This window comes from Canis lupus, chromosome 29, assembly GCF_048164855.1.
Source record: "Canis lupus baileyi chromosome 29, mCanLup2.hap1, whole genome shotgun sequence".
Classification (NCBI taxonomy): domain Eukaryota; kingdom Metazoa; phylum Chordata; class Mammalia; order Carnivora; family Canidae; genus Canis; species Canis lupus.
Window position 1 is genome coordinate 38,712,659 of NC_132866.1, and position 17,985 is coordinate 38,730,643.

The following is a 17,985-nucleotide window of genomic DNA, read 5'->3' on the forward strand; positions in this document are numbered from 1 at the left end:
TTCTATTTTTAGCTATTGAGGAACCTCCATTTTGTTTCCCAGATGGGCTGCACCAGTTTGCATTCCCATCAGCAGTGTAAGAGTGTTACCCTTTCTCTGCATCCTTGCCAACATCTGTTATTTCCTGTGTTGATTTTAGCCATTCTGACAGGTGTGAGATGTTATCTAATTGTAGTTTTGATTTGTATTTCCATGATGGTGAGTGATGCTGAGCATCTTTCCATGTGTCTGTTAACCATCTATACGTCTTCTTTGAAAAGTTGTCTATTCATACCATTTGCCCATTTTTAAACTGTATGATTTGTTTTTTGGGGTGTTGAGTTTGGTAAGTTCTTTATATCTTTTGGACACTAACCCTTTATCAGATATGTCATTTGTAAATATCTTCTCCCATTCCATGTGTTATCTTTTAGTTTTGTTGATTGTTTCCTTCGCTGTGCAGAAGCTTTTTATTTTGATGAAATCCTAGTTGTTTATTTTTGCTTTTGTTTCCATTGCCTCAGGAGACATATATAGTAAGAAGATGTTATGACTGATGTCAAAAAGCTTACTGCCTGTGTTCTTCTCTAGGATTTTAATGGTTTCCTGTCTCATATTTAAGTCTTTCATTTATCTTGAATTTGTTTTGGCATATGGTATAAGAAAGTGGTGCAGTTTCATTCTTCTGCATGTTGCTGTCCAGTTTTCTCAACACCATTTATTGAAGAGACTGGTTTTTTTTTCCCCATTGGATATTCTTTATTGCTTTCTTGAAGATTTGAGTTCATTAAACCTTCTAGATTAAGTCTTTGTTGCATGTGTGGTTTGCAAATATTTTCTCCCAATTTGAAGCTTGTCTTTTCATCCTCTTTACAGAATCAAAGAACAAAAGATTTCAGTTTTGATGAGGTCTAGTTTGTCAATTTTTCCTTTTATGGATAATGTTTTTATTGCCAAGTCTAAGAATTCTTCACCTAGCCTTATGTCCATTCAACCAATAAAGGGCATTTGGATTGTTTCCAGTTTGGTGCTATTAATAAAACATTATTAAATCATTTTACATATAAACCTGTGATGCATTTTAGGTTAATTTCTGCATAATGTAAGTCATGCTATTCAGTCAAAGTAAATTTTATTTTATATTTTTGCCTACGGATCCTCTATTGCTTTTGCAAAACTTATTCATTATTGAAAAGTCTATTCTTCCTCCACTGAAACGCCTTTTCACCTCGGTCAGAAATCAGTATAGGTGTCATCTCCTTCTGGTTTCTCTATTCTGTTCTACTCATCCACTTCATCAAGTGTATCCTCACTCATCATCTCCATTAGTCTCTCATATCAAGGTAAGGTGTTATGGTTCCAGTTTCACTGACATAGTTGCTGAGGCTCAAGGGTTCTAGTGACATGTCCCTGGCCATATGACCAATAAAGGATGGATATTCTGTTCTCATGCTTATCCCATGCTCATTTGGCAGCCTATAAATGCCTACTTCCTCTGAAGTTTTGCTAAATCTTTCTTTTAATAATGAGACAACATTTGCAAACTTATTTTTACAAGGCCAGCATTACCTTGATGCCAAAACCAGACAAGAACATTACAAAGAAAGAAAATGATAGACCAATATCCCTGGTGTACATAGATGTCAAAATTGTCAGCAAGTTACCAGCAAACTGAAACCAATAGCACATTAAAAGGATCATACAGGAGCACCTGGGTGGCTTGGTCAGTTAAGCACCTGTCTTCAGCTCAGGGAATCCTCCCCACATTGAGCTCCCTGCTCTGTGAGTAGTCTACTTCTCTCCTTCTGCTTGCAGCTCATTCTGCTCATTCTCTATCTCTCTCTCTCTCTCTCTCAAATAAATAAATAAATAAATCATACACAATGATCAAGTGGGATCTACCCCTGAGATGCAAATAAGACCAAACATAATGCAAATCAATAAATGTGATATACCACATTAATGAAATAAAGGATAAAAATCATATGATTATCTCAATAGTTGCAGGAAAAAGAGCTTTTGATGAAATTCAATGTCCTTCCTTTTGAGAGGAAAAAAAAACTCAGCAAATTAGATATAGAAAGAATGAACCTCAAAAAAATAAAATAAAAATAAAAAAAAAAGAATGAACCTCAACATAACAAAGGTCATTTGCAACAAGTCCACGCCTAACATCATATTCAATGATGAAAAGCTGAAAGCTTTCCTTCTAATATCAGGAACAAGACAAGGATGCCCACTCTTCTGCTAAATGATCTCTCTTATATGTAGGATCTAAAAAACTCAGACTCATAGACCAGAGAGTAGAATGGTGGTGGCCAGGGATTCGGAGAGATAGTGGGAATGGGGAGAGATTAGTCAAAGGATACAGATTTCCAGTAATAAGGTGAAAAAGTATTGGGAATCTAAAGTACAGCATGATAGCATGATGACTACACTGCATTGTATACTTAATATTTGTTAAGAGAGTAGGTCTTAAGTCTTCTCCCCACAAAAGAGGTTAACTATGTGAGTTGATAGATGTGTTAATTAACTTGATAGTGATAATCGCTTCACAACGTATATGAAGATGCTTTACAAATACCATTGTATAATCTAAATATATACAATTTTCTTGGCCAATTATACCTCAATAAAACTAGGGGGAAATAATAACTCAAAACTTTAGAAAAATATCCCACCATCAGCCGTGAACACTGAACTGTACATGGCTGCATGTTTGCTTAAAGTCTGAGAAGTCACCAATCCTCAGTCTAACTGCTGCTTGCTCATTGTTCCAAAACACATTCAGATATTTTTACCAAACCAGAGATCTCAGCGTCCCCATTTTATTGAGTCTGGTATCCAGACTGCTGATGCAAGCAGTCTCCTGTCAAAAAGCATTGTGCAGGGGACAAAGCACAGTATGTTCAGCATAAGACCCTTTCCCAAGTTCCCATGGGGAAGCTCTGGGAATCCAGGGAGCTGCCCCAATGAACATGTTCATGAGGTGTTACATGGATAAATCAGCATAAACCACAGCTATTTCAGCGGCGATCAATACTGACTATGCAGACAGCTGGAAGGAAGAGATCCACCGGCTGTAATTTATTTTCTGCTGTATCTCCCTTGGTAAAGTCTAAAAACAAAACATGGGCTATTTTCACCATAAGGAGAAACAGCAAACACATGAGAGCATTTTCTTTTTCATCGCTCAATTCCAGTGGCAGTTGGTTTAAATCATACTTTTCCTTTGATTAATGTTATTTTCCATTTGGAAATATTGGCTTAACTTTGTTCTTTTGATTAAATAGAAGACATGAGATTTGAACAATTCCTAAAGTAGCTTTGAAATTATTTTATTAATAGGTCGCACAATGTAAAACCAAGAAACTTACTGTTAAGAAAAGAAACCTTGTGTTTTACCTGAATTATAAGTGGAAAAACAATTAGTGACTTAAAGATTGTCTTTGTCTAGACATTAGCCAGTGTTCTCTGGCTTATCTACACTTTTAAGTTTTTTGAAATGAGACATGTAAAATGAATGCTAGTCAGATATTATGCATTCTAACTCTGGAGTGTTTGTGAATTGGTGCAAAATGGAAACTTCACATGTTTACTTTTGCAATCTGAAAATAGTCAATATATGACTGCTTAAAGCTAGTTTGGTTAGGAATGGTTAGGTAGGTGCTAGAGTTCAGAAATTCCTGCAAGATTCCTTCTTGAATTACTTCACAGTCCCTAATTTGTACCCTGAAGCCAGATGATTTCAAGCTGGCCAGGGTGGTGAATCCATCCTACCATAACGAACAGCCAACCATGAAGTGTGGCTCCGTATGATTACCTACCCCTGGACCTCAATTTCTCATGCCACTTTGAGATTTTCTGCAAGTCTGATTTTATGATGTTAGATATATTCCAGATTTTTGGTTTTGAGGTAAACTTCCTTATAGATTTATAGAGAACACTGCCAAGAAACTGGGCTCTAATTAAATGTCATCCTCAGGGGCCAGTCTTGCTTTGGGAAATGTCCACTGAAAGGATGCGCTCAGAGGAATTCAGACATCTTTCCATCTCTGGAGCCTGTCCAACTTGCATACAGGCCCATTTGGCACTGGTCATACTCCAGCTTTCCCACAAGGCCCTGGAAGGGCTCCAGGAGCTCATTTAGGCTCTACCTCTACATAAGGATCTGAGCACCAGAAAGGAATCATGGAGAAAACCAGCCTCAGGCACCAGTCATAGAAAAGAGACCTCAGGGAGATATAAAGGGACAAGTGTGTTTGCCATAGTGGTTTACCCAGTGATCTGGGAAGTCAGACAAAGGCAGAGACCTCTGCTCTGGAGCTCAAGAAGAGAGGAGTCAGACATTAAGCAGGACCTCTCAGGTGCAGGGACCTCTAGCCGCCAGTGTCCTACACAAAATTAACATGATTTCCAGAGAAAATGAGAAATATAATATGTATGTCTGTGTTCACACAACACAAAAGGAATTCATCAAGAGAGACGGTATGATTGTTTTTCAAGAGCCATCAAGGTGATAGATGAAAAGAAACCTGAGTTCTAATGACACCAATCTCTGGTAATGACCTTTAGCACATCTTTGATGTGATCTGTACCTCAATTTTCCCGTCTTTACAATGAAGACACTGGATGAAGCAGTCCCCTAGGCCACTTCTAGTTCTTTCATTTATACAGGCATAAGAACAATGCAGAGTCACACTTCCAATTGCCATTCCAATTACAAATCATCAGCAATCAATAGATCATCACAAAGTGAAATGATATTATTGGTACAGATATGAATCCAAAACATATATGCACTTTCTTTTCAAGGAAGGTAAATTGTAGCTCTCAAGCCTTTGCTGTCTATGGGGTACGGGTCTTCTTTCACAGAACATGAGCAGTTGCAAATATAGGCAAAAAAAATGAGGACACAATAAAGATGCAGTTCATAACTTAAAAATATAAAGTTACTACCAAATCAATGGAAAAACTTGAATATCCCCAGAAAATGAGAAGAAGATGTGAACAGGATACTAAAGATGCAAAGGACCAATTAACACATAAACATTTAATCTAAATTGTTTTCATGTAATGTTAATTGATAAAATAGTATATCCTTATGTTGCCAATGAAATTAATCAGTCAAATGCCAGCAGAACTGTAAATGAGTTCTGTTTTCAGTTTTCTGAGAAAATTTAGGCAGCATCAAGCAAGAACTTTAAATGTAGTAAGTCCTTTGATTCAGAAATTTTTTTCTCAAAATATATTCAGGGATAGTAATCAGAAATATGCATAAAATTCATTTAGTAATATTCGTGGAAGCATTGTTTACTATAGTAAAATATTTTTTAAATTTAAATAATTAAATTTATTTTGACATATCCAGATGTCATTAAAACTTTCGCTTTTGAAAAACATTTAATTATATCAGAAATGCTACAAATGTAAAGTGAAAACAGAAGGATCTATATAGCATGATCCCAATTCTGTAACTACAAAAATAAAAACTAATATGTAAAAATAAAAACTAACATTTATTTTGCTTTATTTTACTCTAGTTTCCAAATTCCCAACAATAATATGCGCTACTTTTATTATCTTAAAAATAAATGTTATTTTTAAGTGAATCAATGTTGAAAAACCCTTTGGTAATATCTACTCCATTTTAACATCCACCTATCCTGTGAGCAATTCCTCTCCTAGGCATATGTTCAACAAAAATACATACATATGTTCACCAAACTTCATATTCTAAAACATTCATAGGGTGCTATTTATAATACCACAAAACTGGAAAGTGTTCAATGCCCATTACTAATAGAATACATCTATAAATTGTGGTATTTCCACAACGGAGCACATCATAAGCAATGAGAATGAATAATGTACAATTGCACGTGATGATACAGATGAATCTGACAAATATGTTAAAGTAAATGAAAGAAATCAAATAGAAAAGGGAACATGTTTTATGATTCCTTTTATCCAAAGCACAGAAATGGGCCAAGTTAATTAAGTTGATAGTTACCCTTGGGGACATGTTAGGGAGGACAGTGCCAGGGTTTCTGAGGCGCTGTCTTGTTTGGTGTCTCCATCTGGGCATGTGTAATCCATGAAAATCTATTCAGGGGGTGCCTGGGTGGCTCAGTAGGTTAAGCATCTGTCTTTGGCTCAGGTCATGATCCCAGGGTCATGGGATAGAGATCCCTGTTGGGCTCTCTCTTCTATGCGGAGTCTGCTTCTCCTACTGCCTTTCCCCCTTTACTCTCTTTCTCCCTCTGTAATAAATAAATAAATCTTTTTAAAAATCCTCTTAAAAAAAGAATAAAAAAAGAAAATTCATTCAGCTGTACATCCCTGTGCTCTTTTCTGTATATTTATTATACTTCAGTGAAATGTTTAGAAATACATTAAATATTTAGCTACTGTGATGGGGGAAGTGGGAAGGATGGGAGGAAAAATAAAGCAACAGGATGAGACCAAGCATGTCTTTTCTGGATCCCTGAGCCAATAATCCCTGTTTCAAGTGAAGGAGGGAGAGGTTAGGCCTGGGATGGAGGTGGGGATGGGGCGATCCAGGATTATCCTGCAGGTTTGCACAAGAACCTTGGCTAATGGCTACACCGAGCCCTCTCCATGCTTTTCCCCTAGTTCACACCACTCCAGTGACACTCATTTACCTTTGCAGGTCCCTTCATCTGGAAGACTTGTTTTTCGGAATCTTTACTTGGCTCACTCCATTCAAATCCTTGTCCAAGCATCACCTTCTCCAAAGGACCATTCAAGGATCACTTCTTCAAAAAAATTAACCTCACTCCAACCTTACACTCATCCATGAGTCTTACTTTGACCTCAGAAGACTTATTGCTCTGTGTAGTTAGATTGCACACACACTTACAGTAGATAAGATACAAAGATATATGCAGGTGTGGGTATATGTAGAGATATAGAAATGTCTTTGCTCCACTAGAATGTGAGAGTTACAAATACAGAACTTTGTCTTTTTCCATCTCTTTCCCTGATGCCTCGACTAGGTCCCCAAACATCAAAGTGCTCAATAAATACACATGCAAGGAATATGGTTCTCTTTGGCCCCATTTTTCAAAAATGTGGCCACATTGATGAAGGTGCTGATGACTGATCAATGGAAAGTCCCTTTCTTGGTGACTGTTCTCCATATCTTTCTCTTTATGGCAGCCCAACACTGTCCTGAGCAAAGGGTGAGGCCACAGTTGCAGCTTCCCTGGATAATTGGAAACAGACTCAGCAACTGCACACACTGAAGTTAGGAAAGCAGTTGTTTGGAGAATGGCTGAGTCCTAAGTGCCTTTGTATTTTTGTTGAGCAATCCGAGCTGCCGGGCACATTTCATGCGAAGGGTCAGCACCACGCTTTTCAAGAACTCCACTTGAGAAATAGTAGATGAACAAAGGTCAAGACAATTTGAGTCCATATGGACCTCTTTAGCACAGGGAACTGATGTAAAATGTTGTGAAGTGTTCTCAGGGGCTTATGTGTAGTCAGGACTCAAAAATTCCCAGAGTGTTTGGTTCACATGTGATTTCCTCACTTTCATATTGAATTACAGCAGCTCAAGGGGCAGCCTGAGGTCCTTGTTGCAGCTGACCCAGCTCAACTGGTCTGTCCCAGTCTATCCCAACTTATAGGTTGACTTTGTGGCTCAAGGCAGACTTTATAAGCATTCCTTTTTGCAGATGTGGGATCTGAAGTTCCCAAGTGGTAATGTCACTTGCTAGTGTAATCCCTATTTAGGATACTTGTCCCATGTAGCCAGGTACACTCTTTTTGGTCATATCTATTGAGATCAGATGGCTAGTAAGTGGTGCAGTTGAACCTTACATCTTTCCATTTTAAGATAATAATAAAGTTCTAAATATTTTGCATTTATAATTTTTTTCCTTTTCTTAGTTACTCTCTCCTTCTACTTCATAGACAGTTCCTAGGCTTTGTGCATTTATATTTTGAGAGTAATCAATTAAAAGGTGATTAGGATGAGCCCTAATTATATATGACTAGTCTCTATAAAAAAGAAAATTTGGGGATTCCTGGGTGGCACAGTCAGTTGAGCATCCAACTCTTGGTTTCAGCTCAGGCCTTGATCTCAGGGTTGTAAGACTGAGCCTCGTGTTAGGCTCAGTGCTCAGTGTGGGGTCAGCTTAAGAGTCTCTCTCCCTATCCCTCTGCTCCTCCTCCTCCTTCTCTCTCTCTCTCTCTCTTTCAAATAAATATGTAAATCTTAAAAAAGAAAAAGAAAATTTGAACACAGACAGACACATAAGGAAAACACCATGTAAACATGAACATGGCCATCCTTTTGCCAAGGACAGCAGCCTGAAACAGATTTCCATCCACAGTCTTCAGAAGGAGTCAAGCCCGCCAATGTTTTATTTTCAGAGTCCTGGACTCCGGATCTGAAAGGCAATACATTTCTTTTGTTTAAGCCACTCAATGGTTGGTACCTACTAAACTCATGCACAGTGTGTCAATTTGGGATGACTACCGAAAGTCAGGACCGTGATCCTAGATCCCACCAGATTGGCCAGGTCCCACTTGCCCATCTCATATAGGTCAGCTTGTTTTCCCTGGACAGGCCCTGCTGCTCACCAGCCCCATTTTGCTTTGTCTGAGTCTCCTTACCACAGCACTGCACATCTGTCTTGCTCCTGATGGCCTGTGCCTCATTCCCACTGCCTAATTGACGTGGCCACTTGGGCTCTACCTTGCCTTGGGCCAGTCCTTGGCTTCTGCTGCTCACAGTCCCAGATTTTCCATTGTGGCCTCATCTCTCCCATGCTTCCAAGCAGTGCAGGGAGTCATGCAGGCTGGGGACATGGGAAGAAGCCGCTAAGCTGAGGAATTGGTGGGTACTATCACTTAACACACGCAGCACTTAGTCACTTCCAATCAGAGTTCTTTCCTCATGACCATGTTTTGTTATATACTCACATATAGGTCAGTGGTGTGTGAAAAACGCTTGGCACCTTGCACAAAATAGTATAATGAAGAATATTCAGTTTTTCAGCTTATTCCCTGAGGCCAGATCTTATTCTTGAGAAAAATGATGAATTCTGGATGTTGTTATCTATGGGTTTTAGCCAACTAAATCTGATCTTTTTATTATGTTTAGGAAGCTGGAAGTGAATAAACAAGTACATGTCTGTTCCTACTTAGAGCTGATGGTTGGTGTCTATAAAACAGCCCATTGGCGATCCTTCTTTTATTTTGCAATTCTTGGGAAACAGTGAGGCATTTCTCCATCATTAAATCAAACTGCCTGATTCTACCAGCTGAGTCTACAGGCACAACAGTAGGAACTCTGAAGGGGAACTGCTCTTCTGCTCGAATTCTGTGCTTAATCCAACCACACTGTGCATATCAACAATCCATTAACAGGGAAATGGTCTGTTGGTGAAAAGGATGAACCAAATGGATGCTACTTGTTTAAATAAGTGCAATAGTGGTAGTGTCCATTGTGACTATGTGTGCTTCAGCCAGCACAACCCAACTCAAAGTGAGATATCCATGGACTTTTGGGACAAGAAGGTGCCACTGATACACTCAGTGGCTCACACAGGCAAGCCCAGTTATTTCGGGCTCCTGACACCACCTAACTCATCTTTCCCTTCTGGTTCAGCCCTATCCTCACTCTTTTGTTTGGCTGCTGAAGTTCAGCCATGAGACCTCAGGTCGCATTGTCCTTCCCGCTCCACCTCCCCAGAATGGGGCTCCAGCTCAGAGGACAACACCTACCTTCTTTGGCCATGCCTTTCCCTAGATAAGGGTTGATCAATTGGCCACTCCCCATGTTTCCAGGGGCATTCTATTACCCAAAAAAATATATATATATATGATTTGGTCAGTATTTTTTAACAGATTTTGTACATCTTTTGAGGAAGTGTTTCTTATAGTTTGCTCTTCAAATATTACTTTTCCAATGACACAAGTATTATAGGAATATATTTATGTGATACATCTCCACAGCTGAATACAGTCCTCTGGAGATGATTTGTCATGCATATGTGAATCTTCAGCTGTGTTGTCCATTAGGGAGCCATTAGACATATATAGTTTTTTAAACTTAAATGATTTTAAATTAAATAAAATTTGAGATTCAGCTTCTTAGTCACAATTGCCACATTTCACATGCTCAAAGCCACATGTGGCTAGTGGCTACTACGTTACACAACAAAGATTATATAGGACATTTCTATCATAAAAAGTCCTACTGGACAGCACTAATCTAGAAAAATAAATGGCTCTGCGTTTATGTGATATGTGTGCCTGGTTTTGTTTTACATAAATTTACCACACTGCACATATTGTGCTGTAACCTTTTTGTCACTATGTATGTGTCTCACAGATCTTCTAATGCCACTGCATGTTTATCTCCCCTGTCCTTTGAGGGGCTGCTATTTCTGCCCTGGTGGAGTTTAGGTTGTTTTCATTTTTATTTTATTTTTTTAAAGTTTATTTATTTGAGAGAAAGAACACATACAAGTAGGGGAAGGGTCGAGGGAGAGAGAAGCAGAGAAGCAGACTCCCCACTGAGCATGGAGCCCCACAAGGGGCTTGATCTCAAGACCCAGAGATCATGACCTGAGCCAAAACCAAGAGCTGGCTGCTCAACTTACCGAGTCACTTAGGTGCCCCTCATTTTGATTTGATTTTATATTTACTATTACAAATAATGTTCCAATTAACAGCTCCATATGTCTCTGCACCTGCCCCTTCATGAACCTGTGCAATTATTTTTCTAGGAGAATTATCAAGAAGTGGAATTTCCAGATCAAAGCATATGTCCATTTTTAGTTATTACAGTTACCATGACATTGCCCTTTAGAGCAGCTCTATCAATGTAGAATCCCACTAAACCTATCTCCCTGTTATCACCAATTTTATCAACCTGAAAATTTCATCATGCTTATGACTTAAAATAGTATCATTGTCATTTTATTTTATTTTTTTTTTTTTTTGGTGTTCAATTTACTAACATACAGAATAATACCCAGTGCCCGTCACCCATTCACTCCCACCCCCCGCCCTCCTCCCCTTCTACCACCCCTAGTTCGTTTCCCAGAGTTAGCAGTCTTTACGTTCTGTCTCCCTTTCTGATATTTCCCACACATTTCTTCTCCCTTCCCTTATTTTCCCTTTCACTATTATTTATATTCCCCAAATGAATGAGAACATATAATGTTTGTCCTTCTCCGACTGACTTACTTCACTCAGCATAATACCCTCCAGTTCCATCCACGTTGAAGCAAATGGTGGGTATTTGTCATTTCTAATAGCTGAGTAATATTCCATTGTATACATAAACCACATCTTCTTTATCCATTCATCTTTCGTTGGACACCGAGGCTCCTTCCCGGGCGGAAAGGGGCTCGCGGGGAGTTGGATCATTGTCATTTTAAATAAACTTTTCCAGAGGAGAAATCAACTATCGGCGGGCAATACAAATTCCTGTCGATTTTATTCCATCGACTGTAAGCAGCCTCTTCGAATATTCTGACCATTTTTTTATTTGTGTTTGTCCTTTATTGAACAAAGGAGCTTTTCATATATTTAGGATATGGGTCTTGCATCCATTATGTATGTTAGTAATACTAACTTGTTTCTGTTTTTTAACTTCTTAAAGTAAGGTCTATTACTTCTTTTAACCTTTTTAAATGTTTTCGATTTTACAGTTTTGAATGTTGATGTCATTGTATTTGTCAATCTTTATGAGTTTAGAATGTATTTATTTTAGGCCTTTCCTACTTCTGAGTCATAAACATTCTCCTTTCTAATTTTTTTAAAGTTTTTTTTTTTTTTTATTGTTTAACTCTCTAACCCATCTGGAACTTATTCTTATAAATGGCATGTAAGGTAGAGACTTTTAGTTTTTTCTAAGTTTATTGCTAAAAGTTCCCATACAATTATATTAGATAGTTCATTTCTTTCCATTGATCTTAAATATTATTGTCATGTATTAACTACCCCCATATATGTGAAAATGTCTATACTTCTATTCTCCCATGTATTTATCTATTCTTGTATATTGTTTTACATTCCTTGCCTTTCCAATAAATAACGATAGGCAATAAGGAAAGTAGTTGCTTATTTTCCTTTTTCAAAGGAAGTCTGTCTGCCCTCATCAGTTGACATATGCTGACCATAAAGTGGTCATTGATTTATGGCAAGTATTACATTTTAGAGGAACATGTCCCCCCTCACAATGCATTGTGTCCAAACTGATGTCTCAGCCATGTTTGTAGGAGATTCTTTCCCTGCCGACTGTGTAGGTGGCTTCTGGGATGCATGGTATGTGAAGGGCTCACCGTACCATGAAGCAGCTTGCTTGTCTGAGGTAACATTGTGTGGGATATAACACGTGGATGAGGAGCCTCAGAGCCCTCAGGTAGTGATGATGACCAAGACCCTGCAGGCAGAAAAGGCAAACCAACACCCAGAGCACACGTCAATCATGGTCAGGATGATGTTTGCTCTAGCCAGGGTAGAGGGATTGATAGAATCAACGTATGTACTTTCTTGCTCTTGACTGACAATAATGGACCTTGGAGAGCACTGAGGCTATGGGGGTCCTCAGCAGTGCCTCCAGGCCCAGTGGCTAGGGATGAGGGCAGCCACAGGTGGTGCCTGGGGCTGGTGGTGTGCACTTAGCTGCAGGGGCCAGTGGCATGTACCCATGTAGTGACAGGAGCCAGTGACAGACATATGTGGGGCCAGGGCAGGCAGTGAGGTCTGGAGCCATCTCCAGGCTTAGTGGCAATGATGGAGGCCCTGTACTCTCCTGTGGCTACAAGTTCCTCCCCCATTGTGCACATTGCAGTGGAGGTGGGGGACAGGCATCAGGCCAGCAGTATGCAAGTACACAACTGGAAGGGCTAGTTCCGAGTCTACACATAGCACTGGGGATGAGAAAGCTGGCTTTTTGCATTCATGGAGCCACAGAGGTCTGAGCATGCTGCCTGGATGATCCCTAGGCTTGGTGTGTATGGGGATCGGGGTTTGAGTACTCAGGCACCTGGTATCAGTAAACACAAATACCTGTAGGGAGAAAGCTGGTTCATGGTGGCTTTGCTGGCCATTGGTTTCATCAGTGGTGAAATCTGCAGAATTTTTTTTACAAAGTAGGTGTCTGTGAACTGCAAGTGGTTGGGAGATTAGAATAAGAACCCCATTAGATAGCACAACTCACATCTACTAACAAGAGACCTTCTTAACACCCATGTCCTCTGGGAGGCTGATTTATTTGTTTATTAAATGTGGCTTTCCCTTCTGGAAAGGCTCTGCAAGGAATCTGTGCACATGAAACTTTTATTTTACTGTCCACCTATTACAAATAGTGCCTTAGGAAAACAATCAGATTTTCTCATGTGAGAGGGTATATGTAAGAAGGTGTGCCTATATTGCAAATTAGGCGGTGTATTTGAAATTTACTCTGAGGGGATCTGGGTGCTTTTCTAAAAGCCCAGTCAACTTTCAGAGCAGCAAAAAACAAAGTTACCAGAAGAAAACAGTGCATGAGGATGAGTAGCACTGTGAATTTTTTTCCATATTTGCTAATGTATCTCTTCAGCAATGCCAGGTTAACCAGTTCCTTGGCTTATGATTCTGGAATTATATTTCTTTCTTGTTCTATTTCTTCAAAATAAAAGGAGCTTTCAAATCTTGGAGAGACTAAATTAAGAAGGAATTTTAATAGAACCCATATCATTTTGCTGTTGCCTAGTTGGCTGAGAAAGGAAGAAAGGGTGTCTCTTCATTGGAGATAAGCCCCATTTCAAAAAAGCCATAAGCTACCTGGGGCAAAGGAAAACTAAAAGATAGCTGTGTTGAATGAATGTTGAAACCAGAAAAGGAATAGATCCGAAGGAATATGATTCTGCAGCAAGCAGACAGACAGTTTGTACAAACCATTGGTAAACAGAGTACATCGGAGGCCAGCCTGAACCTAAGGAATGACATCTGGTTCCATCTCACCTGTGTTAGGTTTCCATGGCCACCATAACCGATCACCAGACTCAGTGGCTTCAAACACTGCAACTTTGTTGTCTTCTAATTCTGCAGATTGAAAGGCTGACATGGGTTTCCCTGAACTAAAATCAAGGTGTCAACAGGAGTGCTTTCCTCCTGGAGGCTCTAGGGAAGGATCTCTTTCCTTGCATGGATCCATTTTCCAGTTTCTAGAGGATGTCCTTGGCTAATGGCCCCTACCTCCATCTTCAAAGCTTATAACATTCCACCTTTGACTCTGTTCCCCTAACCCTGCTCTCATCATGACATCTCTCTCTATGACCACAGCCAGGAGGTTCTCCAATTTGAAGACCCACATGATGATATTGGGTCCACCTGGGTAATCCAACCAATCTCCCCATCTCACAATCCCTAATAACATCTGCAAAGTCCTTTTTTCCATGAAGATAACAACACATTTTCAGGTTCCAAGAATTAGGACATGGGCATCTGTGGGACCATTATTCTGCCTACCATATCACCCAATGTGACACATCATAAGGAATTTATGAGAATGAAAAGTGAGACAGTTACATCCTCAAACAAATAACTGGGTACCTTTGTTTCAGTTACACCTGAACTAAAGGTAGTCTCTGCGTGGTTGGGGTTTACGCAGTATATTCCTACAGCAGTATGTTATCTAGACCTATCTGTCTGCAGAGATGGACCTAGACCTAGATAGTCCTACGTAGACCTCCAAACAGACTACTTTTGGTGCATAGTGGGTAAAATGAGGGCCACAACAAGAAGAAGGAGAGATAGGGTGTCCTGAGGACAATCTTGAACACTTTGGGTAACTTTAGAAGGAACCAGCTGGTAGAAGGTTCTGCATGGGGTGTGCACCAAAAAGGCTAGCAAGGCCAAGGAACACTTGGGCAGGCTTGAGGCAGGGAAACAGGGTGGGGGGTGAAAAACAGGGAGGTTGGTGGATTTTAGGATGATTTTATTCTAGGGTCCAAGTCTCCGAGGGATCTGAAGTAACATCCTTCTCTAAGCTACTCTGAGATGAGGGTACTTTGACATGAGCATCACAAACAGAACAAAGTGTGCCTATGGTGTTTTCTGTTAAACAAACTATCCTACATGCTATTCCCTTAGCAAAAGGACAATTTGGGCCCACCTAAGGACCCATTTTACCAGAGATAAGATTTTTGGGTAGAAGTCAGTGAAAATATCAGTGAGGGTGACAAGACATGAGAGACACCTAACTCTGGGAAATGAACAAGGGGTAGTGGAAAGGGAGGTGGGCGGGGGGTTGGGGTGACTGGGTGACAGGCACTGATTTCCTGGCACTTAGTGGGATGAGCACTGGGTGTTATGCTATATGTTGGCAAATTGAACTCCAATAAAAAAATAAAAATTAAATAAAAATTTAAAAAATAAAAAAAAGAAGTCAAGGTAGAGAACATTCCAACCTTTGCTGCTTAGTCAAGTGATTTCTTACTTATAGTGCCCAGCTGGCTGCTGAGATGAAAACAAGGACCCCTTTTGTTCCTAGGTAAGGCTGGGCTATCCTTGAACAAATACTACTCAATTGAGCTGGATCACAAGAAAGGGTGATTGTGTGGTTGACATCTTCCACCAAAACTGTCTCCAATGAGTAGATTATGTGCAGGGTCTGCCAGCCTATCTGGGGCTAGTGTTCTTGAGCCTTTGGGTAATCTTTCCATGCTGAGATCTCATTAATCTTACACAGTGATGGGAGGCTTGTTTCAAAGATACAATGAAAAATGGGTCTTACAGATAAGCAGGTAAACTCAGCATGGGGATTAGAGCCTATCTGCTCAGAACACCTGTGCATAGTAACTTCTGTGCTCTGGCAGGCTCCTAGAAGGGGAGAGATACAGGGGAATTATGACCAGAAGGGCTGTGGTCTAACAGTTTCATGGGCCCAGGGGCACAAATCTTAGGGAGGCATCAGAGTGGGATACAGGAAAGGACTAGACACACCTTTCCTGGTTTGTACCACCAAATTCCGTTAGTGTCTCAGGTATGAAGCACACGAAGAAGAGAAATTAGGACCACTGACAGGCAAGGCAGCAGTTTGTCAGGGAGAGAACAGGGGCTGGGAATCCAGGGGGCAATCCAGGTCCTTCCCACCTCTAGCCAAAGGCTCTGGGTTCAGGTCACTGACTCTCCCAAGCTCTAACTTTAGAAGAGTCTCTGCCAACACCACCACCACCCTGCCCCTGCAGGAGTGCTGGAATAATCAATTGGCTCTTCAGGACTACGATGACTCCCTTCCAAATATAAGCCCCTCCAATGGGATGCAGTATCAGAGGGATTGTTAAACATCCCAGATTTCCTGTCTTGCCCCTCCCTGTGCCTCCCCCACAAGTATACACGTGGACAGGCACACACATACCACTTGCACACAATTTATCTATACATCTCTGCGGCATGCACTAAGTTTCACTCTCTCGGTACATTTCTGTAGGAGGAAAAAAATCCAAACTTTTTCTAGTTGTAATCACAAAATCAACATGTGTCTGTAGATACAAAGATAAAGGAGATGTTTACAAAGTAAATCTGTAGTCAGAAGTAAATACTTGGGGCATGAATAATGAAAAGACCAAAATAGTGCCAAAAATGTATTCTAATTGAATATTTGTAGCTCATTTCCAACTGGCAAAAAAAAAAATGTCATGAATAAAAAGATGAGAGATAAAGCATGACTCTCCACTGGAATTGGATGACACCACAAAATCTGTTTCTTATATACTCTCAGGCTATGATATATCGGGTCTCTACTTTTTGTTGTTGACATTTGGAAGTGAATCGTATATACATATGAAAGCTTGAAATGCTCATCATTTAAATTAATCGCATTTTCCCTTTTCAGAAAAGCCTCCAATGCTCTTTCATGCCAAACTTTGGACTGAAAGTTTCCTCTGAGTGCCAATTAAGACCAAAGAGACAGTAGTTTTGATAGTTAAATTAAAAAAATTTTTAAATAAAGGCATATTGAGGCAGCCCTAAACCCTGATAGAAAGGGTATATGTTGGTATAATCTTTCTGAAAAGTAACCTGAAATATCCATAAAAGGCCTTAAAATCTCCACTTCTTTTAACATATTATTCTATTTCTAGGAGACTAGAAGCTTGGACAAATACATATGAGAAATGCCTCACATGGAGATTCAACGCTAACCAGCTCTTTACAACAACGAATACAATCAACATTTATTCAGAGAATGATGTCTGTCATTTTTTTCAACAAATGAGATAGAAACAAAAAATCCTGCAAATACTAAACTCCTTATACTTTAGGTATCTGTATGAGTTTGTGTTTATAATCACATTTCATTCATATACATGTAAGTACAATGAAAGCAAACTGGAAAGATAAACAAAACCCCACTAATGTATGCACTGAATTTGCAAGTGATTCTACTTATTTTGAGTATTTTAATTACTTGAGACTTTAGAGTATTTATTACATTCACAATTAGAAAAATAAGCTATTTTATTTTTTTATTTTTTTTTAAATTTATGAAAAATAAGCTATTTTAATTTTGAATGCACTCATTGAAAATTTGGAAAATAAATGAGAAAATACAAAGATAAAAATCACCACTAGAATGCTAATATAGAGGTTACATCATTATGTATTTTCTTAGCTTTGTTCTAGATTTAGATGGATTAGAAATAAATATAAATGAATATTTTGTAGAAATGCAGACACAGGTACACATATGGGCATACATACCCGAATTTTTTATTTTAATTGATGGATAATAGTTCCTCAAACTGATGTGACTGTGGTTATCCATACAAAGTTTCTTATTCTTAAATGTGTAACTTGTTTGCAGGTATTTTGCTACTGTGACAACACAGTGATGAAATCTTGACCCATGACTCCTTGGGTATTCTCTGGTTGATACTTCTGGATAAAATAAATGAAAAAATGATGAGCTGAAGTACATGCACATTTAAATGTGTATCTATACATAAATAGCCAGAGTGGTGTGAGGAGCAAATG